The sequence below is a fragment of the Centropristis striata genome, chromosome 5 (assembly GCF_030273125.1).
Source record: "Centropristis striata isolate RG_2023a ecotype Rhode Island chromosome 5, C.striata_1.0, whole genome shotgun sequence".
In the NCBI taxonomy this organism is placed as follows: domain Eukaryota; kingdom Metazoa; phylum Chordata; class Actinopteri; order Perciformes; family Serranidae; genus Centropristis; species Centropristis striata.
The window spans coordinates 24,800,811-24,827,271 of NC_081521.1; the positions used below are offsets into that span (position 1 = coordinate 24,800,811).

The 26,461-nt window shown below is 42.6% G+C and overlaps 1 protein-coding gene across 1 annotated transcript in view; it reads left to right on the forward strand.

Moving 5' to 3' along the window:
- Positions 1-304: 304 nt before the first annotated feature.
- Positions 305-26,461, forward strand: part of prdm16 (PR domain containing 16) — a 135,007-nt gene continuing 108,850 nt past the window's right edge. Inside the window, exon 1 of the mRNA XM_059333675.1 lies at positions 305-432. The gene's annotated coding sequence lies outside the window, so the exon portion shown is untranslated. The remainder of the gene's footprint in view (positions 433-26,461) is intronic.

Genomic DNA, 26,461 nt, shown 5'->3' on the forward strand with positions numbered 1-26,461 from the left:
ACAGAGGCCGACCTCCCAGGTTTAGCAGGTGGAGGCGGAGCCGACAGCCCAGAAGACGACGCAGAAGACGGCGTCATCCACATGTCCCCCCTGCCCTCACCGACTCCCTCCCATCCAAACAATAACCACCACCACCTGCTGCACCCCCACATCTACGCCACCCACCACCACCACCACCTTCACAACAACAGCAACAGCAGCAGCAATGACCAGGACTTCACCACACCCAAGGAGGGCTCGCCCTACGAGGCACCCGTCTACATTCCCGACGACATTCCCATTCCAAGTGAACTGGAGCTGCGGGAGTCCTCTGTACCCGGCGCTGGTCTGGGCGTTTGGGCCAAAACCTGTATTGTTGCTGGTGAGAGGTTCGGACTGCACAGCACGCTGCATCATGAGGCCACGGGCAAAGACGGCTCCTTCGGATGGGAGGTAGGAACCATCCTGACTTCTCTTTACATTGTTTTTTTTTTTTCTCTTTTCCATTCATTGTCCATCACTTACACAATTGTACAGTAAGATATGAGATGAAAGAGTGATCGAAAAAGTGAACCAATGCTGAAGGGGATAAGTGAATTGACGAGCCGATCTCATTCATTCACATTTCCAGCCATCACTTTTTATCCACAGGCGATCTCATCATCAGCAAAGATGCTCGTTCCATTTGCATTCCCTGTGTGATTGGACCTCATCCTTTGATCCTGCGCACACACAAAGACATACACACATGTAGAAAACACACTCGTCCAGAATTCCAGCAGCACAGCGATGTCAGATGGAAAAATCTGGCTGATTAGTGGAGGTATCAGCTTTTCTGGGCGTCGATCCGAGCGAGCACACTCATTTGGTCACGCCACCCGATATGGAAATGGAAGAAGCATAGCCCAATGCGGTGGCGGCATATTGAACTATTAATTTTCATTTCAACATGACATTAGAGGATATTGAAGTTGCTTCAGTAAGCTCATTAGGAAGAAAAAAAAGAAACTCCCGATCTCTGTCTCTCTCTCACTGTCTCCATTTCTCCATTTCTCAGGGGCCTAATCAGTGATGAAATTTACTGGCCTGCTTTCCATTTCTCTGACTCCTGGACTCTTCATTTTTAGGGCGCCGGTCATTCACATGGTCTTATATTACATTTGTTTGTAATAAGGAATAGAGACTTTGACAAGTTAATCATTGGAACACCATGTTGGAAAGAGCATGATGTGCTTGATTTGGACACCACCAGCTGATGTACACAGTTACAAGATTTTAAAATTTTAGAGGCAAACAGGCCATGCAACAATTTTGAGATTTTTTTTTAAACTGTAGTTTCTGGTAACTCTAAATTTAGAAGACTATAAAAATTGGGGCATTTTAAGCAAATGAAGAGTTCATTCACAAATAATAAAAGGCTTTTCTTAAAATTGGTTAATGAATTCATTGATATTCTTTTGACTACACAATAAAAAAATATTTAAACATTATTTCTGAAAGTTATATTTTATAACATACTTTGCCAAAAATATGATTGAGAAAAATATCTAGGAAATATAAGTTGCCAATAAACCCTTTAAATATTTCATATTGCATGTTAGCATGGTGGAAATATAATTTGATGAGAAAAGAAGAAGTTTACTAGAACAAGCTAGAAAAAACTTTATGGTATTCATAACATCACTGATGCCTGCTACTGACCTTTTCTGTGAAGTTTACAAATTCAATTTACATTAGGCATCGATATTAGAAGCTATATAAAGGATGCAGCATTTTTTTCACAGTTTCTCTTGGGAAAATATGTGTATGTTTTGAATCTAATATCTGTGACAAAAACTAAAAGCATGATATCTTAGTGACAAGATTTCAAAGAAATCCCTTAATGGTTTCAGTGTGAAGAACTCCTGGTGATTTTCACCAAAGCCTTCATTTCTCTTTTCACCCTGTTTTTTTCCTAACAGTTGTAGGAGCATGCAGGCGATTAGAGCACACAGGCACACGCTATGTGGCAGTGTGCCAGGCTGAACATTTTCCTTTTTAAAGTTCATATTATGGCTAGCCGTTTGGGGTGCAAAGGGCACCTCTCCAAAAGCTACACTCTCCCTGTAGCTCTCATGTTTTCTCTCAGTTTTCCTCCTCCTTCCTCTTTTCTCCCCAGACACCCCAACTCATGCATATTCATCAGCTAAGCTTTAGCTCTCTGGCTGTTGGGGGGAAAAAAGGCCACCTTCAGCTCTAAAGAGATACATTCACACATGTGCTCACAGAAATGTTCGGGCATATGCAACCAAAAGAAGGACAGATTTAGCATATTGTTGCAAGTTGAATATGACTTGTTTTTTGGCCACTTTAAGATGAAATGAAAATGAAGTTTAATACCACGTGGTAAAGTATACTGCACTATGTACACAAACACAGCCCACTGATTTTAACTTTATCTTTTGGTGACAATATTTTTTCCTGTTAAATAGTGTGTTGTTGTAAGCTTGAGGTCAATTTTGTTTCTTCTCAAGGTAAAATGTTTGGCCTTTGCTTCCAAACATGTCAAAAGGGAACGATTGATCCGCCTCTTTTTACCTCCTCCTGCTGAATGGTCTTCAGAGGACTCACTCAGGGTTAGGCTATATTATTTTTTTAAGATATCCTGTCTGGTTTAGGGCTGGAAGGCTTCGGGGGCTCTCCTCTCCCAGACTCTTATCACAGATAGTCATAACAGTCAGCCTGTTGATAGTCATCAACAGACTCCCCTAGGAGTCCCGTACACCCCCTTTCTCCATCTACCCCTCTACTCATCTACTGCCTCTGGTCTTAGACAAATAGACAGGCGAGGGAGCGACAGAAGAAGTACTGAGTGAAGAAAGATGTTGAAAGAAACCAGAGAGAAACAAGGATTAATGGGGATGGATAGAGTAAGAAAAGAGGATGCAAAAAGACATATTTCACACAGTATTAGAAACACTGGAGGAGCATAATACACTTCATGGAAAGTCTGTGAATGTGTGTCTGTGTGTTACACCAGTCCCCTGCCAAAACAGGGGGATGTGTTATGAGAGATAATAAGTGAAGTCATCTGAGATCTCTGTGGTGTAAATGTGATCATATCCAACCAAGGCCTCACACATTTTGTCTGCCCTTCTTGGTTGAAGACAAAATTGGATTAAGTGCTCAATTTAGTTATCAGAGTGATTAGTGTAACTGTGCTTCCACTTTCTAATAAATTGCAGTAGACTGTACTGCCAGATCTTCCTCACAAAAAGAAACAGCCGTATAGGTCATCTGTGCAAGTAGCTTATTACGACCCATATTTACGTTTGTTGTAGGGCTAAACCCAACAAAGTACTTCAGTTTCATAATGTTAACCATGTGTTTAAAGGCTCCGTTTACCATTTCACAAAGTTAAAAGAACAGTCATTTATGTATTATTGTGTGAGTTATTGGCAAAAAGAAATATTTTGTTGTTTAGGTGTGAGGATATGCTGGTATTGCTGATGTTAGGGGAAGACATTTTCTCCCCTAAAATGCTCCAAAGGGCTGAACAGCCTGGTTTTGTTCTAGATGGCCACTTCATTTTAAGTTAATTGAATGATCCTAAAATCAGAAGTTGTAGACTATACTGATCATGTAGCCCTATAATCCTTAAAAACATGAAATCACCAAAATTGCAGTTAAAGGGTTTTTTCTCATCAACAATGATATATGCCGTCTGCAGTAGTACACTCGAATCCAAAACAGTTTAACTACGCTGACTGCATTTTTGTGGATTTTTTACTAAGACTGGCAATAACTCATTATGTTGGCTTTGCAAGCACCGCGGTCTACCAACGAAGCCAAGCGGCTCTAACAATCACATGGCGGAGGCTGTAGTGCTTTCTGGGTATCTGAGTGGAAGTGTAGATTGGTGGAGAGAAACAGGGGGAGTAATAGAAAGAGAGAGTGAAAGAGTAGCAGTGAGAGAAAGCAGAAAGAGGAAGGCAGAGAGGAAGCCTACTATTGTCTGTCCTGGGGCGCTGGGGACTGGAAGAGGTGTTAACTCAGACTCATTTCAGCGAGACGGACAGCTCAATCTAAGAGCTGCTTTGCTGCAGGCCATGGCCATTCTCTTCTGTCTCAGACTCCCTCTCTGGGCCAGCACCGAGTCATCCATTTAAAAACCATTATGCTCCCCCTTTAGCACAACATGATAGAACGCCAGGGCCCCAGGTCTACCATATGTGTGTGTGTCTCTCTGGTCGTGTGTGTGTAGGGCTGCCAGCCCCTCAGGATAGGAAGGCCTGAGCAAGCAGAGTGAGGCAAGGCCCTCAGAGAGTCCAGTGTGGGGATCTGCTGTCAGAGTGACTGCTGCTATTATCTGGCCGCTAGATTGGCCTGACTTGCCTATTGATAGAGACATGTCACCATACAATGGCTGGAGGTATTGTGCTCTATGCACTGACTGGCATTGAATGGACTCACTGATCTAACTCCCTCGGGTGTTCAGATGGCAGGAGAGAGGGCAACACATCTGTGGATGTGTTTGGAGGAAGCAGTGCATGTTAATAGGAACAAATTTACAGCTTGGATCTATGAGTTACGACTTTGCCTTTGATCCTGTTGGCTTGGGTGGTATCAAGGTATTATGGTATACTCGGATATTTAGAAATCCTGACTGTATGATTTTCAGAACTGTCAGAAGAAACAGACACTTTTTGATGATGTTGTGTCTAGGTCAGTCTCTGCTATTTTAACTTACTTAATTTACTGCAACTGGCAAGCTACCTAGCTAGTTTGACGACTTCCATAGCTGCCGTTGGCCTTCCTCCTGGTGAAGAAGTCTCCTAGCAGCGGGGAGTATAAGGACCTAGCCCGCTGATGGGCTCATTTTCTGTCACCAACGTAGCTTGAAAGCTAGCTAACTAGAAAAAAAAGCTGTCTAACATGTGCTTATGCTACACTGGTTATAGCCAATGAGACAACGTTGATAGCAATTTGATTTTCTATGCTTTGACAAGAGGGTGTGGATGAATCATTCTGTTGTTCATATTTACTAATTTAGCGGCTGGCTAGTTAGCTAGCTATCTTGCTTATTCAACCATGCTTTTCATGCTACACTGGATGAAGCAGAGCTCTTGGCTCCGTTTATATGCTTGTACGGTAAAATAGTATTTAAACATAGCAAGACTTGTCTTAGTAGCACAATTGCATATTAGACACACAACTGTGCATGGTAGACAATGCCATATGTGCTACATGACCTCTATCACCAGCGGCTCAGCTTTTATCTTTTTTTAAATGTATTTTTTTTCACAAATTAAGACATATCCCATATACCCTGATAAAAATGTAAAGAAGGGATATGAAAAAAAGATACTGCCAAAGTCTAATAAGTCTAAGTCTAATCCCAAGAGGAAAAACAAAATGAAATAAAGTCACGCTGTTATGTCTGCATTAAAAACATTTGTGAAGCAAACAAACAGTATCACCAAGCCCTCATGAAACAATATTAATGGTGTTTACTCTTACTTCTCCTTACCCTGTGACCACTGGGCGTGTCTTTGCACCTCTGAATCATGCCTTTTGAAACTCCTCGAGGACCTATTAGCTTTGTCTTTTCTCACTATCTTTTGTTTCTCTAGCTTGAGTGTTTGTTATCTATTCTTGCTTAGAGGTCAGAGCACATCAGGTGCACAATCTCACCAACCATGATGAGGAGACGGAGTCATTGCTTGTCATTTTTGAATGATATATTGGCTGCTAAACTTACCAATTGCGTTATTCTTCCATTGTCAAGTTATGGGATATAAATGTTACACAGCACCTTCAGGCCATGGTTTATTCTGAGGCATGATAAAGGGGATATAAGAAGGACATATAGTGCTTTTTGATTTCAGGGATGTGCATTGATGTAGACCCTTCAGACAAGGTTAACACAAACACTCACAAAAACATGTATCATAGAGTCCATGTCAGCCCTGCAGCCATATTTGTCTTTTTGCCGCAGTGGACCTTGGGATGACTTTGTTGCCAGGCAAACTTCTTTTTCTCTGTCCCTCATTCTTTTTCTGTTTACTTTTTGTGGGGTGATTTTCCATATCAGTATCATTCACGCAGTGATGTGTTGAAAGAGGCGAAAAGTATGCTAGCTCTTCTGTTTACCCTGTTATTGACTTAGTGATAGGCTAAGACGTCTGGCGGGCACTCTCATGTCGCCAAGGTCCTACGTGACAGATACCCATCTGGCCATGGCATCATGAAGCTCCCTCGCCCTGTGTCAGACGCTAAATCTCCAGCATGACAGCTCGCTTTTCACGCCGACGCTGTGCTTCTTTTGTTCTCTGCGTCCTTGTCTCCAAACGTTAGAGAGAAGAAGTCCTGGCGCACCCTGACACTTATCTGTCCTGACCCACCTCTTGCCTCCTAAAGTGTTTGCTCGCCTTTTGTGTTTAGCCTGAGGAGGGCGGATGGCCAAGTTCTTATGCTGCGAGATATCCCTATAGGGCATTCAAGGTGCAGCTTGGAACTTGTCTGATCTGTTTGCCTTCCACAGAAAGGTGTTCTTTATCTTGATGTTTGGCCCTTAAGGTGACTGGTACCGAACTGATAGGGCAGAAACTCCCTGGGACTGCCAGGAGACAGTAGTCACACCAAGTGAATGGATAGTATGAGACAGAGAGTGAAAGAGAGCGATTGAGATAACAAGAGATAGAGTTGTTTCCTGCATGATTTAACTAATGTGCTTTGCAGTGTTCTCACGGCGACAGTCATGTTCTCCCACCTCAATTATGAGTGTTGGTTAAGGTCAGAGAAAGTAAGCTTTCACCAGTCGAAACCCAGGGATCCTATATGAATCCATTTGTACGTCATCTAATTTTAGTCACTCTGTCCTAACATTACTCCTAGTTGACTTGAACCCCTACTGTGTAGACTATTGTATACCATGAGTGAAGCTCTTCATGTAAATGGGGTCATTATCATGTCTTTTAGTAATCAAATCAGGACCATGCTCTGATGAGCATGGTCTTGAGCTGAGGCTGCTTCTTAAAGCCACTTAACAGGAAAAACAGCAGGCCTTCGTAGTTGTACGTCCTCAGATCTAGTAGAGGATAATTGTATATTAAAGGGTCAGTTCACTTAGATTGTACACCAAAAAAACAACACAATTTTCCATTTCACCCTTGTAGCTATGCATCTAGTTTTGATATATCGAACACTGGGACTCCTGCTGCTGCCCTTTTATAACATATAGGGGCAGAGGTATAGTAAATAAAATTCACAAATAACGCAAAGACATGATTTTACATCAGCGCTGTGATGAAAGGAATCTTATAAACTTTTTTAATGGTAGATTACAGCTAACTGCATATTTTGCGGGATTAGTTATATGAAATTATGTGTTAAGGTAAGGAGTTCCTTTGGCACATGTGCGTATAGTCCCACATTGTAATGAAAGGGATATCAAACCTGTGGTTTCTAATAACAGTATTGACCAACAGCGTGCGGTTTTCTGTCATCATTATTTGACTTTGACAGAAACCCCAAGTTTACACACAGAGCAAAAACACCAGAGAGAGAGCGTAACACCACAAGTCCCGGGCCTGGGTGCTGTAATATCTTCCATTCACGTTCATTTTATGTAGGTTTTAAACATGCCATTAGCCAATTTAATCCAATTTTCCCAGCTTTCGGAGCACTCCAGTGGAACAGATTCCATCTAATATTAAACATATGGTCGTCGTTGCCCCTGGAAACACCACAGCAGCGCGGGGCTTTTTTAAGGAGCTGTTAAAGACAAGCCTCCTGTGTCCCAGTGCAAACCGTTGTCAATTATCTTCAATGAGCACGGTAATTGATAACGAGGAAGCAGGGCAGCAAATTAAATGCCAGGTTTGATTAGAAGCCTGATACCTTATCATTTGTTCATAACTCATTACCAACATCTGTTAATTAGTTAATAAATTAATCTGCAGGGCTCAGATGAAAGGTGCCAAGCTCCCGAGGAAGTACATCGGGCAAAGTCATCCATCTTTGAAGAGAGTGGAACTTGACAAATATTGTCCCTGGGATTTGGGCTGTTATTACTTGGTCATTGGTTTCAGACCTCAGCCACTCCAACCAGCCATTCTCAATGGAACCTCTTGTTTGCCTGAATAACCCCCCCACAGTCTCCTCACGCATCTCCACCACAATGCTGTCCTTTATTGCAGGGGGTTTCTCTGAGCAGACGTGCTTTAAACATTAATTTAAAAACCCTCACATTGGCCTATCAGTCCTCTGTGGCAAAGCGCAGGTAACTCCTCTCCGATCCCCCGCTCCCCCTCTCTTTCACTACATATCTTGTGAAACCCCATCGTTCATCGTTGCCCTGATGAATAGTCCCATCAGTTCGTGCCTCAGGGCAGGAGCAGACAATGACACTGCTCTTTGCCACAGTGGAAGATGATGACATTTGTCAAACGCTGTTTATATTGGTGATTAGATTTATGCTATTATGTAGACATACCCTTTTTCCGCCGTCCCAGCTCTCGCTGCTCGGCTATGAATTAGTCATGAAACAAGGCTCATATTATCTAAATGCTGTCATATCTTGTCAAATGTTTATAAAAAATGTATTTTGTGCGCCTATAAGCGCAGAGGTGCGAGCCCTCCAATGCCAGACTGTGCTTAGTCATAGATCACTGACTCTTTCTTCCATTTTCACTCACTTTCCCCTTGTCCCTCGCTTTAAATCTCAATCCCTTGTGCTGCTTAACATTTCTGTGACTCAAGCAGGAGGTGGTGACCTATTAATCAGGTTCCCGTGGCTGTTGTGATTGCCATTTTCCATAATCAGATACACAACACGGCCTAAAAGCCTTGGCTGTAGAAAGACTTATTTTCGTTAACTCCTTGCAGTTCTTGTGCCGTGCTGTGGACCTCAGTCCATGAGTGCTGGGCCCAGGAGGAAAGTAGAGCACATGGCTGCGCCTTTTAATTACTTTTTATTAGGTATAAGGGCTAACATTTCGGCACAGTGTGTGTCTTTGTCAGAGTCAAACAGTCATGGTACAAACACAGAGTATAAAGCCCTCATAAGCATATGATTGGTTTTAGAAGGAGAGGGAGGACTTGCTCCAACCAATCGTCTTATAAAAGTGCAGGTAACCTTCACATTTTCTGGTTTTTTACAAGTTTATCTATTATGTTAAAAGCTCCAGATAAATATGGTGTTAATGTACTGTATGTTTGTGTGGGTATATACTGTAATGTGGTTCCAAATGAACATGCACAGGCATATAAACTGTACATTACCACACGCACGTACGTCCGCACGAACATAAAGAGACACGGTCAGGCAGGAAAAAGATCCCTGTTATTCTTTCCTCTACTCGGTCATTTAGAATAACAGGGTAGAGTGAGAAGCTAAGCACGATGACGACATCAGATCTAAAAACAGTGTTGAATTGTTAAAGTGTCGAACACGCCGAGACGTCTTTACTTTGGAAAGCCTCTGGAATCGCTCGGGTGATTTTTGCTCATTTTCTCCACCACTGTCACTTGGAGCAAGAGCCGAGGTCTCGTCTGCATGAGACAACAAGGAGGTTTTGACAGAGTCAAGATTTGTATAGGTGCGCTCATGTGCGTGAGTGCTTATGTGTGTATCTTTGTGCACACACTGGTCCATATTTTGTCTGTTATTCATCTTGGGCACTGGTCTGCCCTCCACATAATCCTAAATCTGTCACATTTCCCCAAATAAAACAGAATCTCAGCAGGAGTTTGGTGTAATATCTTAATTTAGTACAAGAGCTTGTGTCAAGATGAAAAATAGCAGTTTAAACAGATGTTTCCCAGACCATTTCTTTTATGAGATATCATTGCCTCACTTTGTTTGCATTATTCTGCACAATAGTCACTGTGACAGTGCATTTTGATGTTTGATTGCTGTAGTAAAGCATTGGTGCAGTGGTATGTAGTTGATTTTTTGATGTCATTATTGCAGGAGTTACTGGAATATTTATTAATTAGGTTTAAAGATGGCTTGGAAAATGACAGCATGAAAGTCTTTGAAAGTTAATGAGACCTCAGACACCATATTAAATAATTCTTTAATCACAGCTCAGGAACTGCATAACATTTAAAGGAAGTGATGACATCCACACAGCTGGATGTACTTTGCCACTAAAGCTGTCACTAAGACGTTTATTTACATGAAGGTGTGAAAGAGACTTTTTATATTTTTATTATGCTATTGCTTCATCACTGCTGGACCCTTAAGAGGGGCTGACATGTAGTCACTGTCAAGATAGATATATGAAATATGTGAAATTTAAGCAAAGTTTGTGTCAAAAATTTCACTGACTAAACAAATAAATAAGCAAACAAACACAAATAAATGTAACTTTATTGTCACCATGGGGAACAATAACCTGACCATTACAAGGTCGCCCATAAAGTTGGAATACATTTTTTTTTTTAACCTTTTTTTAATGAAATGATCGTGACAGTGTGATTTATTCTTGACAGATAAAGTGTATATCTTCTCAAATATGTATTAATCAATCTCTGCCAACCATATCAAAATTAAAATTAAACCACAATTAACAGAGGATTGTGTCTGAACACAAAATTATTCAAACTTTATGGGCGACCGTGTAGTTCAGGTGTCAAGAAAAGAAGGGGTCTGCAAAATCTTCTTAACCCTTCTGTTATGTTTGTTTTTTCAGGAACAGCAATAACCCAGGGCATGTTTAAGTATCCAAATGCGTCAGAAACTAAAAAATCCCAATAAACATTGTTTATATTCATTAATAACTCCATTACTAACAATTTCAATTAATATTTAGTGTGTTTAGTGTTCTTTACCTTTCAAAGATCATGGTTCAATGAGGATAATTCACTCTTTTTTAAAAATGCAGGTTTAAACTTTTTTTTATGTACATTAGAAAGACCTACATATAAAATACAATAGTTTTACATGACTTTAATTTTAAATGTTATTTTACATTTTTAATTTTTTTCTTATGAAAAAATACTCTTAACTACTTATTTTTTTAGAATTTTAAACTTCGAAATGGGTCATAAGAGGAGGGTTTATAGTATGAGCAGTGCACTGCAAGCCCCTCAGTCATCCTGTCCTCGATAAACGTCATATGATTCTGCTCTGTGTCACTCTTTCTACTGAGGAGGTGAGCTGATGTTGGTGCAGCTGGTACGCAGCGGTACCCAGCATGCCACCCGGTACCACAGAAGGGTGGAGGAAAAAAATCCTCAAAATACTCTGTGAGACTCTTAGGCCTGAGCCATGTGATATGAAGTGATGCCAAACAAAAGAACAAAAGCATTGTCATATTGTGTTTGGCTGTGATTGCATATGCCCCTCTCATAATATAAGTGTTGCACTTTTATCTATCAGATCAACTTATGGTTATTTGCCAAGAAAATGTCACCATTATGTTGGGATGTTCTTTCCACCTTTCTTATTTTTTAATAGTTGAGCTCAAATGCTGGAAAAATGTCCTAGTTTATTATGAACCTCTCCATATGTCATGTGAGTGTTTCTGGTGACAAAGCCTGCTCCCCTCTGCTGGCCGAGAGCTCACAATGCCACTTTCTGAATCACTTCTTTTAATGTTGTGTGGCTGGTGATGTTTATCCAGGGAGGGAGAGACGTTCTAATACAACTGTAGAAGGAACATACAAGTGTAAAGTATAAGAGCACAACAGCAAACTCACAGTCTATCACACACTTGTAGCACGACGGCAATGGAAACTACTCAAGTGCAAACTTTACTTTTTTCCAACCTTTAATCCTCTCCTGCAGAGTAGATGTGTGACAGGCTTCTGCATCACTCTCTGTCTTCATGCCCATTTCCATTTCCTATTTTCCTATTTTCCTATTTTCCTATTTTTATCTCTTCACCACTGTTCTCGCACATCATATAATGCAACACATAATGCTCACAGATAGCAGACTTTGATGTGTTTTTCCTTGCACTGTGATGTGTCTGTGAATCAGACATTATGTGCTTTCTTGACAAAATACAGGCCATGTGCTTTAATTATACCCAGATCACACACTCAAATCTTTTCCTTTGTGATTCATTGATTTTATAACCTCCTCTCTCAATCTTCTGCGCCATTCCTCTCTATTTCTCCTCTCCCTCTTTTCTTTTTTGCTCCCTTCTCCTCTTTTCCTGGCCTCCGGGGTCCCAGTGCTTCTAATTCGGCCTTATCAGTGAAGTAATTTAGCTGCCACAGCTTGGGTTTCTGTTGCGCGGCGAGCGGCCCCATTGTCCTGCCCTGCTGTTGCTGAGATAAACCCTCAGATTGAACAAAGTCCGCGCTGACCTTTACAAACTCCCAAATCTCGCTCTGTACACCCCTCCAACAGAGATTCTCTCTGCCTCGAGCTCTTTTCTTAGGGCGGGAGGGGCGGTGGGGGGAGCATCAAGTGGGAGGGAGAAGGCGAATGAGTGTGTGTGCATGTGTATGTGTGTGGGGTCAGGGTGGATTGAGTGAGCGTGAGATGGACAGGGGAGAGGGATTAAGATGGCTGACTGAGCCTGTCTATATTTCCAATTGCACTTCGCTCTGAGAGGGAGGCCGAGGAGGAAGAAGTGCACTGCAAGCAAAGCATTCAAGTGTCCTTTTTTCTGTCTCCTTCTCCTTCTTTTGTGAGCCACAATCTCTGACCTCCCCGCCTCCAACCAGAAATATGATTTCTTTGACGTAAAAGACGGTTTGTGTCTGAGTTCCCTCGTACTTGATGTTGATGTCTCTGAAACGGCTCATTGAGAGAATCCTGACAAAAGCGCTGTTGAACCCCTCGTCTTACCTCCATTGTTATCTATCATGTCCTTCATTCCTTGGCAGAAGGCCCAAAAGGAGTCTGTTGGGATTGTTGCTTTGACACACACTGAAACGGCTAGAGAGGAACGGTTGAAGCCAAGTGGCTGAGGCGGGGGTCGATGCTGTGCCGGGGAGGTTTGGGGCACAATGCAACAGGAGTACCCTCACCATTGTGAACCACTGTCATCCTTCAGAAGCCACTCGACGAGCTCTCCACGCCGCAAATCCTCTCCGCTCTCTGTTCCAGCCGTACGCCAGTCAGGCAGGGAACCTCATCAAAAGGTCTTGGAGTTGGGGATTGATGCAGAGTGGGTGGAGGGGGGTAGGATGGTGGAGAAGAGTAGAGGAAAGTGTTGTTAGTGTAGAGTCAGGGTGGTAGTGTGTTGGTGGGGGAGACGTGACGGTAGACGTTCCAGTTCTAGTAGGTTCAGGTGTGGGCTTCAGAGTCAGGGATTGAGTATTGGAGAGAATCTACACCGCTCTATCCGTTGGTCAGGGTGGCCCGTGTTCATCCCACCCTTCATCCCTCCATCCATCCCTCCTCCCCCACCCGCCACCACCTGCCTGCAAGCCACCACCAGTGTTCCCAGGGAGATGAGCGCCACGGAGAAGAAGGCCCACAAGGGATTAACTTTTCACATGGCTGGGAGTCCTCGTCTCAAAAGACCTGACAACCCCAGACGGCTTGATTAAAAAAGAAAAGAAGAGAAGAGAAGAGGAAAGGAGGGAGGGAGGGAGGGAGGGCACAGGAGGAGGAGAAGAGGGGGAATTCTTCACATGATGGCCCTGAGAGAGGGATTTTGGATATTGGGTGTCTTTTTTTCCCTGTGTCCAAAGCCCCCATGTCTTGGTTGAGAATGAGCAAATTGTTCCTCCTGTTCTCTCGGCAGTCCCTGTGTTGCGGGGCCTAAGATGTGGGTGGGCACCAGCACACATTGTTGACTCCTCACAGGAAACCTAGAGATGTCTTCTAATTTACAAGAAAAAAATCTAATGTGGAAGTGATTCCACAGTTTTTTTCCTCTTTCGGTTGATAAATCCATCAAAAACAGAATATTTATTTCTCGCTTCCAATTTTCTACAATTACATGATTATGGCATGATGTTTTATTTATGACTTTGTCATTAATGTCCTATCAAAAGCCCTCTGTTGTTCTGTGTATGTCAGCGTTGCATTACACTCAAGGAAGACATTGGCAGAGAGAGTCGCCGAACCGTTGCCGGCTTAAAGTTCTAGTGTTCAAGTGGCAAGGCGCCCTATTTCCCCTCACTCTATCCCAGATAAATTGGGCCTCTCAGGTTTGTCTGTGAGAAAGAGAGGACAAAAATCAAAACAAACGCTCCCACTGAAGTGAAGATGGGAGAAGGGGTTGGCTTTCCTCTCTGGCTAGCGGATCAGCAACTCAACCTAGCGGGACAGCAGGCCACTTAATACCTCCCATCTTGTCCAGGTAACAGAGTGGCCCGACAGGGGGGTCAGGGAAGGTAGCAGGGTATCGTCTTACAGATCACCACTCACCCTCTGGCTTCCTCCACATGGCTCACTTACCCTCTTCTCATCTCCGCTGCTGGGACACACTCACCTTCTCTTCCCATACCCCTCAGCGAGGATACAAACATCCATTGAGAAAGTTTTCGTGGATGTTTACGCTCAGTTTTTCACTCAAGGTGCGCTGAGATGAAGCAACATTTATAAAAATTACAAACTCAAAAAAAAGTTTTACTTCAGCTGCCTGACAGCTTATTCCAAATAAATAAACATGGGAAACAGATATTTAATATTCATGTAATTCAGTTGAGTTCAACTTTATCAATTTCCATGGGAATACATACAGGCAGTGAAAGGAAAGGGGGGAAAGATCAAGCACAGAGAGGGAGAAACTACAGTTTAAAAAGGAAATATGAAAGCAAAAATACTACCACAGTCGTGACGAAGATTATAAGTCTGTGTAGTAACTTCTGCTGTCAACACTTGTAGTGCAAAGGACAAGAAACGCCATATACAAGAAGTGGCTAACAGCCAGTTAACCCTAATATCGGCCCAGATTTCTCATTAATCATGCTGCTTACCCGCCATATGCCCCCAGACTCCGAAGGAGGCTCCGAACCTATTTGCTGTGCACTTGACCTTGCTGATGGACCCAGGGGAACGCAGGAGTTGATTTCTGTCCTCCACAAGATGTTGTGGGCCTTCTTCCCTGGTCTGCTGGATAAATAGGTGAAACGAAAGATGAACAGAGCTCCAGCAATCTTACAGTGACCCACAGGTGGTTTGTGTTTTTCAAAACAAACATACAGAAGGAATATGAAACAGAGTAGACATCGAGTGAAGGATACGAAACAGTTGTAAACTATGATGATATAGCAGCTTGCAACTTGCAAAGCCATCATTGTGAAGTTGTGCTGGAACGATTAGCCAACTGATTCAATAGTTTATTAATAGAAAACCCACAATTCTCATCATGGATCGTGATTACATCCACTCAAATGTTGAGATTGGCTTTTCTCTGTGTTTTATATGAATAATAATAAAAAGGAATAATAATAAAAGACAAATTTACAGTATACCCTGGGGGATTTTCTAAAGATATTTTTTGATATGTTGTAGACTAAAGAAACTGCACTTGTATTGTGTTCTTCTACCTTAACGGACAAAGTACTTAACAATCATGTTAGCTGATAATTATAATATGGGACGGCTGTGGTCCAGTTGGTAGAACGGTCCCACACTGATCGGATCCCACCATGGCAGCCTACATGTCTTAGGCCTTGGGCAAGATATTGAACCCCAAAGGGCTCCTGATGCTACGTTCATATGTGTATGAATGAACTCCCAATGGTGGCAGGTGGCACCAGTGTGTCCAGCATGAATGTGTGTGTGAACGGGTGAATCAGTGCAGTCTGTAGTGTAAAGCACTTTGGATAAAGTACTATATAAGTGCAGTCCATTTACCATTTACAATAAATGTTATTTGCAGACGTAGAGACAATAGGGAAAAAATAAAGGAACCACATGTTGTAAACTTATGGAGATTCTAAAGGTTTCTACACGTGAAGAATAACACGCATACACACACACATACTATTGCATTTGTTATTGTTGGATAAGAAGTAAGTCCCTCTGGAGGTTTGGTACATGCATAAATGGTAGTCTGTTCCATAAAGACAGGTTGTGGAAGTTGTGGTCAAAATTGAAAAGCACATCCAGTTTCAGCGGGCTGCTCAGTGTGTTAATGTGACAAAAAGTAACAAAAAGTATGTAAGATATGTGATCTCTAATAATAGGCACTCAAAGCTGGGACCCCTGCTGTTCCTGAAGTGACAAAAGTGACAGAACTGATATGATATACTGACTCATATTCTTCTGACCCTCGCACTAAATCAGTATCCAATCAGTATTTCTTTGTCTGAGCACTCCTTCCCTGCAGCACGGCTATCATTAAGTGACTCATTTAGGCCATCACAGGTAGGCCCACATCATAGCCTGCTGGTGGCTTTTAATGGAGAGTGGAGTTCTTTCTTACTGTAATGCATGCTGAAGTAGCCGGGGCTAATGTGACCCCTATAGTTTGGCACTGCATTAGTGCCAGAGGACCCAGCAGTGAGCCTTTAACCTGGGGACGACAGGGCCATGATTATGTTCACCGCAGGGTAGGCTTGGCCAGAGGACACTCACAAAGGGGCACACGTACAATGACATATATGGACACCGGGGCAATTACCGGCTTATATTTTTTTTCACAAGTTGGTTACATTTTTAGACAGGTTTCCGTTTAAGATTTTAGGTTTGATTGCATTCGCACTTTCAATATTTTTTATTTTCAACAGTAATAAAATTAAATTCAAACAGTAGAATGACAAAAAAAGGACTAGAAAAACAACCAAAAAAGTGAGCTAAAGCGGCAGACACAAGTGTATGGAAAGTGGTTTGTACGCATTTATTCTGTTATAGTCTTTACCCCCATATTTATAATTGTTAACCATTGCTCTTAAAGGTAAATATCTATTGGGGACCAGTGCCTTACAAACACCTCTGGAATACATTTTAACACATGTGATAGTCTCTCTTATGGCAAAATGCAAATACATTTTCCTGCTAATCTAACCATTATTGTAATATTGTGAGGCGTGCAGTGTACAAAGCTGCTCTAAGAATGTCATTACATTCATAATTGGAGTATAATCTCTGTAAAATATATTGTGAGTTTGAAAGTATATCTATCCCAAATACTGTCTTAATCTCCTCTGGAACTGACCACCAAAGAATTTTATTGAAAGATTTGATTTGATTCTATTTTTGTTGTTATGTTACCAAGGTATCGTTGCTGCTGTGTGCAAGCAAAATTCCTTCGCTTCCATTGAATTGGTAAAGAGACAGAAATCTCTATGATGGATATCTCAGAATCAGGCTCACACAGACGTTATCTGCAAGGCTAGACGGCATTAGAGGTGTGAAAAAAATGTTGTTTTGTCTTTGCTTTTTTTATTGAGTGAAGTCATTATTTGCACTTAAATTGATTTTAATTGTGGGATGCTCATAAAGCAGTACATAAGCACAAACACACATATAAAATGTCAGGTTCAGACAAAATAGGCACACTTATTCTGCCTGTCCCGTTTCCCTCCTCTCGACTATATCAGCTCCAGTTACCATGTTTACTGTCTCTGTTCACTTACTGACTTTCTCTCAGTGTCTCTTTTGCACACACTCACTCACTCACACACACACACACACACACACACACACACACACACACAGACAAACACACACACACACACACACAGGATCCAGTCTTATTTCAAGATAATTCTCTCTCCTCTCGCTCCTCTTGTCTCAGTATCCTGAGCCACTAGACACTGAATGGACCACAGGGAAAGCTGATCGCACAGACACAGACAGACACACACACACACACACACACACACACACAAAACTGCGTGTGGTCCCACCATTTCAGTCCTCACCGTGTTTTCTAATGCTTCATCAGGTCCGAAGGTCAGGGTTTTTGACTTAAGACTAATCTTTTAAATTCCTCACTATTTCAGTCCCTTTTGTCTCATCAGAAGTCACCATCTTTATTGCTTTCACTTCTACTGTTCCTTTGTTTGCAAGATTTCACCTCTGTGCCACTACAAAAGCTTGGTTTGTTTTCTTTCCCATCTTTCCCTCTGTGTCTCTCCTTCTCTTTCTATTTCCTTCCTTCTTTTCCTTTCCTCCCTTTGCATAATTCAAATCAGAATCCCCATGTGAGCACCTTGCTCTTGACCTAGCTTAGAAAGCTCCTGATTGCTTTAATAGCAGTCCTTGGACCTGGAAGGTGGGCGTCTTTAAGGAACTCTGGTGAGAATGGTGTGTGTGTATGTGTGTGTACAACCGAAGGGTGGTTGATTAGAACTGACCTCAAGAGTGTCAGGAGAAAAAGAAGTACAAATATGCAAAGTGGATGTGTGTGTGTGCATAATTGGGGCAGAGAGGAGTGCAGAGAGGTCAAGTAGAACAAATGGTCAGCCGAGTGAATTCAAAGTCTATAAAAAACACACAAACACTCCCCACGTATATATATCTAAGGAGCACTGGTCACTTTGAGGTTAGAGAAGTGAGGCTGTGATGGAAAAAGTTGCCAGTTCCACTCCCCAGTCAGGGATAGCAAACAGTAGAGGCCTGTGGTTTGTAGTGGGAAGCTCCCAGATGGAAATGAGTGTACGCGTGTGAAGCATTACATTACTGAGAAAGCGCTTATGTGCTCCGTCGGCTTACCCTTAGCAAGTAAGATTTAAAATATCAGTTGGCACACACAAAAGTATAAATGCAAGCTGCCATGTTTTGCAGAAGAGGCACAAATGTGCACAAGGCTAAGTCCTTCAACAGTGGGATTGCCCTAGCATTAGCCAAAGTCAGGAGCTCTAAAGTAAGGCCAACTAAGGTTGGGGTGAGGCCTGGCAAACCCAAAGATTGAGTCTGAATTAGGCCCACCATTCAAAGCTAGTGAAAGGAGTTCCTGAGCCTCCTATTCTCTACCAGCAAATTGGGAGGAAATCTGGCTATTGTGCAGAGTTTTGAAGAGGCTGGTGGTGGGGAGGGGGTGCACACTGTGCTTACCTATAGATGAGAGGGGAGACAAAGGATCCTGGGACATCCAGGAGAGGCTTTGAAATCCCTCTTGGCTGGAGACGGAGGCAGCCTGGAGTAGCTCCTGGTGTAGAAAAGGTCAACAGTGCTTGGTCAGCATAGACACCAAATAGAAGGGGATTCACCTTTGGAAGGTTGGAAATATTGGAGTTAAAATTAGATTTCCATAATTTTAGAAGAGTTATGGTACTCTACAAAGAGCACAAAAAGTAGTGTAGTTTTGCTACTTTTAACGTCCTTCCTGTGGTCAGCTTGAAATAACTTCCCTTACAATTTGCCTGTGGAAACAAGTCCCAAAATGTCCATTGAAACTTTTTGCTCATCAGTATTGTTCAAACTATTTTGACACCATTAAAAATACCTTGATTTAATACTCGTTCCTTAACCAAACTTTTCTGATACCAATTTTCTAAAAATCCATTTGAACCTCTTCTGCTCCACCCCTCTTTTGACTTTTTAGACAGACAGGGGATCTTCAGTGTGATAGCAGGTCAACAGTAGTTGTTTTTAATACCATTTGTTACGCAGATTTGGTGCAAAATTACCATTTTTGACAAAAGCATCATAACACATGAATATAATTCAGCTAATTTAATCAAAAAGAGTCTTGTCTTTCCAGTCATATCCACACTGCTCCTCAAATGCGAGTCTACACTGCAAAAACCAACTGACAAAAAACAAGAAATAAATAACTAGAATTGAGCAAATACATCCTCGAAACAAGTAAAATTATCTGCCAATGCAGTAGGTAAATTTTTCTTTGTAAGAATTCTTTAAATAAGTAAAAAATATCTAGGCACTGAAAAAAACAATTATATCTTGAAATAATACGTCCAAATATACTTATTTTGAGCAATTGTGGCTTGAATAGTCCAACTGTAGTAACATTAAAATAGGCCGGCAATACTTGAAACGAGCACGTTTTTGAAATAGCATTCAACTACATGCTACTATATATATATACTACATGCAACTAAAACTCTCAATTGGAACCAATATTTTAGTTAACAACTGACCATATTCAACAGTTGAATAGCTTGAAAAGCATGAACAAGCTCACAATGTCAATTCTAAAAAGAAGTCTTGAAACAATAAGATAATCAAATAAGCACATAATAATACTAATAATTAAATAAGCACATAAAGCTGTGGTCAGTAGGTAAATTATACTCAAATCAATATAATTAAGATACTATTGCTAGATATAAGAAGGAAATACTTGGTAAGCTTCATGTTTCAGTGTATGAGTTATACAAGAGAGTTTTTATTTACATTTCAGAGTTCAGCTATCCATAGCAGGTGTTTCACAGCAAGTATGAAATATTATTTAACATAAATCAATTATAAACTTCAGCAACAAGTTCCATGCGCTGTAGAGTTCAGACTACTGCTGTTTTGTCTTTCCATGGAGCAGCTGAGCTTCTTAAATGTGTGTGACAACAAAGCGACTTCTAATGATGATGATGATGATGATGGCAGTCTTTTAGGAGCCCTGTGATGGATGAGGATTGATGTGACCTACGTTGAATTGTGTGTGACTACATGTGTTTTGTGTGTATGAGAAAAGACAGACAATCCCTCAGGCTATAAAGTCAGGGTATCACCACACACACACACACACACACACACACACACACACACCAACACACATTTTGTGATGGGTGGTGTTACACTGTTCCTGATCAGCAGTGCAGCCCGGGGCTCTTCCGGAGTCCCTCACCCCTACGAGAGTCCCCCCCCCCCCACATGTCTGGCCTACTACACCAATGCCACCCCTCTCTTCTTATTTTCTCTCTCTCTCTCTGTCTTTCTCTCTCTCATTAATCAATGTCAAGCCGTCCAACAACAAGGCCGGCATTCTTTCCCTGCCTGCCTCCTCGGTTCCTCGTATATGTCATTGTGCCCTGACCCTCCCCCTCCACCAACTCAGCGGCCACCACCATCCTTTCACATGGCCGCAGATCCCCAAACCCAGGCCCACACTTCCAACATGAAAGGTTGTTCAGAGGCAGCGTAAGGAAGAGAAAAAAGGAGGAGGCATTTCTGTAACTTCTATCTTTTCTTCCTCTCTTCCTCCGGCTTTGACGAAGAAAGGGATTCCATAGTCGTTTACATAATTCATGGGACACACAGGAAAAAAACAGGCTATTGAGTAGTAAAAAAAAGTTTGGATGGAGCAGTCGTGGGGGGGCGGAGGGACATGTATGCCAGTCTTTGTGCCCCCAGACCCATCTTCCCCGCTTCTCTCCATTCATCACTACTCCCACACACACAGCGATTGTCCCATGTTCGTCATTAACCTCTGGTAAAAGTCGGCTGTCTCTCTTCCGATCGAGATGTGTCTCCATGGGAAAGAAATCATTTCATAACGCCCTGGCAAAGCAGGCAAATAGATGTTTTATGGCCATTTTTTTGCTGATGTGGAAATTTTGATGGACATCGCAGAGGCAAAAGTCATTAACCCGAACGTACTGTAGCTATATAGGCGGAGAAAGGGAGAGGCGGGGCTTTGCTTAGATGAAATTGAACTTGATTAAGGTGAGGTGATGCTGACTTTCTCATTCTCAGACATGATATTCATGCGTGTAAGACACTCACATACACACACAAACCTTAAAATCAGCACCTTCAGCAGTTCAGCAGACGTCCCATGGGCACTTATCAGTTTACCTTCACTCCTGGGTGTCCGTTTCATTGTCACATGCAGCATTTACTCTTTTTTTTCCATCCTGCATTTCCACTATCAACCTGAAAATAAGAAAAGCAAATCACAGACCATCCTATCACTAATACCCTGTTTAAACACTTAACTGTCCAAGTTTACATTGAATAATGAGACCACTTCTCGCATGAGCTCCTCGGCATGCCGTTTGTTTACAAAGAAGCGGATTGTCTCCAAATCAGCAGTTGTTTTGGGGGGGAGCATGTGCTCAGAAATCCTTTCTCTCTCTGCGTCCTCCTTCCCCAAGCATCTGTATGTATTTGTTGTACTAATGAACGGAACAAAAGTTTCCGGGGGCCCTGTGGGAGGGGGGTGGGGGGTTTCGAGGGAGAACAGAACCATAGCTGGGCTGAAGTGGAGTCTGCTGAGTGGTCAGTCGACATGAGGTTGACAGTGAGAGAACAGAAGACAGTGAGAGTGATGGAGACTTGACCCCGCAACCTCTTCTCTCCTTTCTCTTGCTTTTTCCTCCAACCCCTCCTCAACCCCTCTCTTTAGATGATAGATGACCCTCCCTCTCATTCATGTCAAAAGCTCTTGTCCCCCCAAGACCTCCAAAGTCACACAACCGTTGTCTACGCATGTGCACATACACACATGCACGCGCACGCCACATACACACACTGCCAAAGCCGTCTAGCCAATCTCCTCGTCAACCCAAAGACAATCAGTCTTTTTCATCTGTGCCAGTGGTTACCGAGACTCCAACCTCTCAACCTTACATGCAGACCTGCAGACCTTGTCATAAACACACACACACACACACACACACACACACACACTCACTGTCACTCCAGCTGAGACCTTTACCTCCAGGCAGCAGGTATGGATTTGTAAAGACGAAGGAATGGACGGATAGACGGATCAGGAGAAGGGCAGGGAGAGAGGTGGAGAACGAGGAGTGCAGAATGGACACTGGGCAGTAAATTACTTTGCCAATCAATCTTCCCCCTGGGTGCGCTTGATGAAAGCTGTCCAAACTTTCCTTTACTACTTTAAGTAACCCTCCTACAGTTTGTCAGCAGAGGGGCTGGGAATCAGGGTGGACAAACAAGTCGCAAGATTAAATGTTGCTGGGAGGAGGAGAGAGGAAAAGACAGAGAGGACCTCAGGAAGCAGTGAGAGAAATTGGGAGGTCAAGTTCGGGAGAAAATGTGTGTGTATGTGTGAAGGGAGTGGGCGGGGGCAGAGTTTGGATTAGAGACGAGGGAGAGATGTGCTGTGGGGACGGAAAGGGGCACTCATGCGGTAAAAAAAAAAAAGTAAAACTGTTCGGGAAGGTTTGCACCGAGGAATGCGTCCTCTTCCTTCTCACTTTAGGTCCAGTAGCTTCTGACACACACACATAACTTGGCTCATGGGTCTTCATGGGTGGCATGACAGGATGACACGCTGCGACTTAAAACATGTGACACCTCCCTATTACAGCACAGCACAGTGCAGGGCTAAGGCTGCAGGGATCTGCAGAGACGCACTTTTTTAACTTCTTTCGTTTAATTTTCCTTTTTTTAGCAACAGAGTGGAGATCTCTCTGACCACACACGCATGCAAAACATGCATAATACACACAAACAGCCACATACACCCACAGAACGCTTTCTCTTTTACACTTGTTTTCTGGCAAGTTTCAGAGTGTCTCTGCCCGGAACTGTGAAGGGAGAGTAAGGGCTGTTGGGAATGTTAATTTGGTAATTTGTTGTTTTATATAAGCAGGGGAGGGACGGCGGCGATGGCGGTGGTGTGTTTGGGTCTATTGGGGAGGTCGTGTTGGAGGGCGAGGGTAATGCTGGGTGACAAGGTCCAGCTCAGTGATGCAGATGACTCCCAACCAAGTTATTTTTCTACGAGAGAATTGGGCAAAAATACCATGACGGTCGGAGAGCAAGAAGCGCCCCATGCCCATAGAAGGTATTAAGATGTCTCTGATACATAGCTGCCCTCCTCCTCCCCCCACTCCTCCTCCTCCTCCTGTTCCCCATGTCTCTTACTCTCAGCCACTCTCTCACTCCTAATTCTGGGATGGTGGCCAAGTGCCACCAAGGACACTAAGGCTAATAAATCATCCTCATTTCAACATCTGCCCAGTCCCAAAGGGCTGCCCACCGCCGCCGCCACCCCACCCCTTGTGAAGATGGGTCCTTGGCTTTATTCCTCTTTCAGCATCTCTCCATACTCTCCCACCGACACCCCCTCCCTGACTGACAAAACGTCTATTGTCCCATGCCCAAGTGAAGAAGAGACCCTCTTTTCCCCTCTTTGACAAAAGCCGTCTGAAGCCAAGATGGGGACTGCCAGCCGAGATGCCTGGGACCCGGCAGGGGTGCCCCTTCTCCCCCTTCTACTTTTCTCCCGCCTTCTGGTTCATCCATCCCTTGCTCTCGCTCTCTTTTTTACTTTTAATACTCCCCTCCTGTGGGGGTCACTCACTCAGCTCGCCCCCGCCCTTTTCATCATGGTGAACTCTCAGCCTTGCATAAAGACATCAAGTGACAGCAGCGAGAGAAAACAGCCAGATTTGGCAGAAAGAGATATTCGACATGGCTGTCAGTGGCCATTCTGCATGCCTTTTGTTCCCTCGGGTGTAGTTGAAATAGATAAATAAACAGTCATAGGCTGAAAAGCCGGGATCAGAAGCTTGTCGCATTTATTCATATTGAACGGAGAAGAAAAAGAGGCAAAAACCTGCTGCTGCCAATTAAGAAGAATGAGACAAAACTCAATTCACAGTGTTTAGATTTGTTTTCATGGCTGAGGGTAAAACTAAGCCATTCAATGGCTTTCTGTGGTTTGCTCTAAAGATGGGAGTAGGTCTTTAGCATTGTGGGTGTCTCCATGTGGCAGAGAAGATCTGGGAAGTTGTCTCTGGACTCATCAGTTAAGAAGCACTCTCCACGGTTACTCACAAGGCTTCATTTACTGTGAATGCACAGCCCTTTTTCCCAGCACCTCAAACTCACCCCCGACAACGGGGAGTACCGCCCATAACTGTGCACGGGCCAGCCTCTGGCCACATTCACAGGACCGTCTACTTTAAGAGAACAAAGTCACACCATTTTGACTTGTCAAGATACTTTGAGGATGATGCTCGCCAGGAAATTTAGCATTGCAAAGCTGTGTTTCCATTATTAGTTGCTGTTTAGGGTAAAGTTAGAGTAATTCTTTGTTATAGTAAGTATTAAGGGCAGACACAACAAGCCCCAGCTTTTTTTTTTTTTCGGAATACTGTGTTTAATGTTTTGGTTTTATTTGATACAATGATTTTTTATTATTTAACTACTTTCCAACTGTATAGTCAGTTTGACGAATTGTGTATAAATGAACCGAAAAAAAATATTTTAAGACATCACCTAATTATTTTTCTTCCCAATTTTGAACCATTTATCAAACAGACTTATTAAATGAAGATATAATATACATTCTTTGTGTCACATGTTGCATCTGTGCAACAGCAACATGTTTTATATTTTATGGCATTAATCCCAAGAAAGTCGCTATTTTCCTTAAAAAGAGATCCACCTATTTATTTTTTTTAGCTTAACCCATAACTGAATGATTAGAACAGTGATGTTCATAACTATTACACCAAGAAATGCTTCATTGTTTCACAATATTTTGTCTCACTTTTTAGTGGTTACTCTCGGGCCTCAAACCTTAACTTTATGCAAATGTTTTCATTTTGCTGAAACTACTCAAGCAGGGAAGAACATTTACCAACAAGGTCCTGTGATGAATTAGTCAATTAGTGTTAGTGGCATTTTTTGTTTCATATTTTATTCTGAATTATGTAGATGGAGGCACTGTAATTAATGCCTTTTTTTCTTTTTTGTGCTTGGGTCATTATGCATGGAAATGTATTTGCCTCTAATTCAGAGCTTTGAGTGTTTGCTCATTAAAAGTGGCAAGGATTTCAGGATGGGAATACGTCTCCACAAAGGCTTCTTGATAAACATTGTTCACTGCATTCCACTTTCCACTATTCACTAAATGTGTTTTGTTCTATGCAATTTCCCTCAACATAGCGATGATCAGAGTAAATTCAGATCAAATATAATATAATTGAATAGAAATATTGGAAAAAAAAAATCTCTAATCTGATTTTCCGCTCCCAGGCAGACCACATTCCTTCACAGCTCTTCTCTCCCCCTGCAAAACATTTAGATTTCCAATTAGCCCCTGAGAAGAATGGCTAATTTACCACAGAGAGCAGGCGCCTGATGTCTCAATCTGCCGGGTGTCAGCACTGTGAAAAGGAGTACTCTCATGTAGGCACACACACACACACACTTACAGGCCTATAAAAGAAAGCATGCTGTACGGAGTGTGAGGGGTGAGAACAGATCAAATCCAGCATGGAGAGTAGAAGAAAAAGTCATTTTTTGAAAAATGAATGCAAAACAAATAAGGGAAGCACTTTAAAAAAAAAGGAAAAATCAGTGAAGAGGGGTCTTATTGAGGCACTAGAGCGGCAGGACAGGCAGCAGTTCAGCAGTGGCCCCAGATTGACTCGTCTGTGAGTGTACAGCCAGCCAGCTCCTCCACACAACACCCACATTGTCCGCTGTGCCAAGGAGCCAGAGCCGCGCTCCGCTCCTCAGGGGGCTTCCTGAGACGAACACATTATAGATACATGTTAGCCTTGGCCCGACCTTCTGTACACTGTATGGTGCGCTCAGTGGAAAGGAGACAGAGGAAAGAGGGAGTAGATGAGAAATGAAACACACATGGAAGTTATTGAACGCTACAGAAAGGATAAGCCTATCCGACAGCTTAACAGCCTCAAAAAAGTCTTAAAAAGTCTTATAAAGAGAGCACTCCTGTCACTCCTG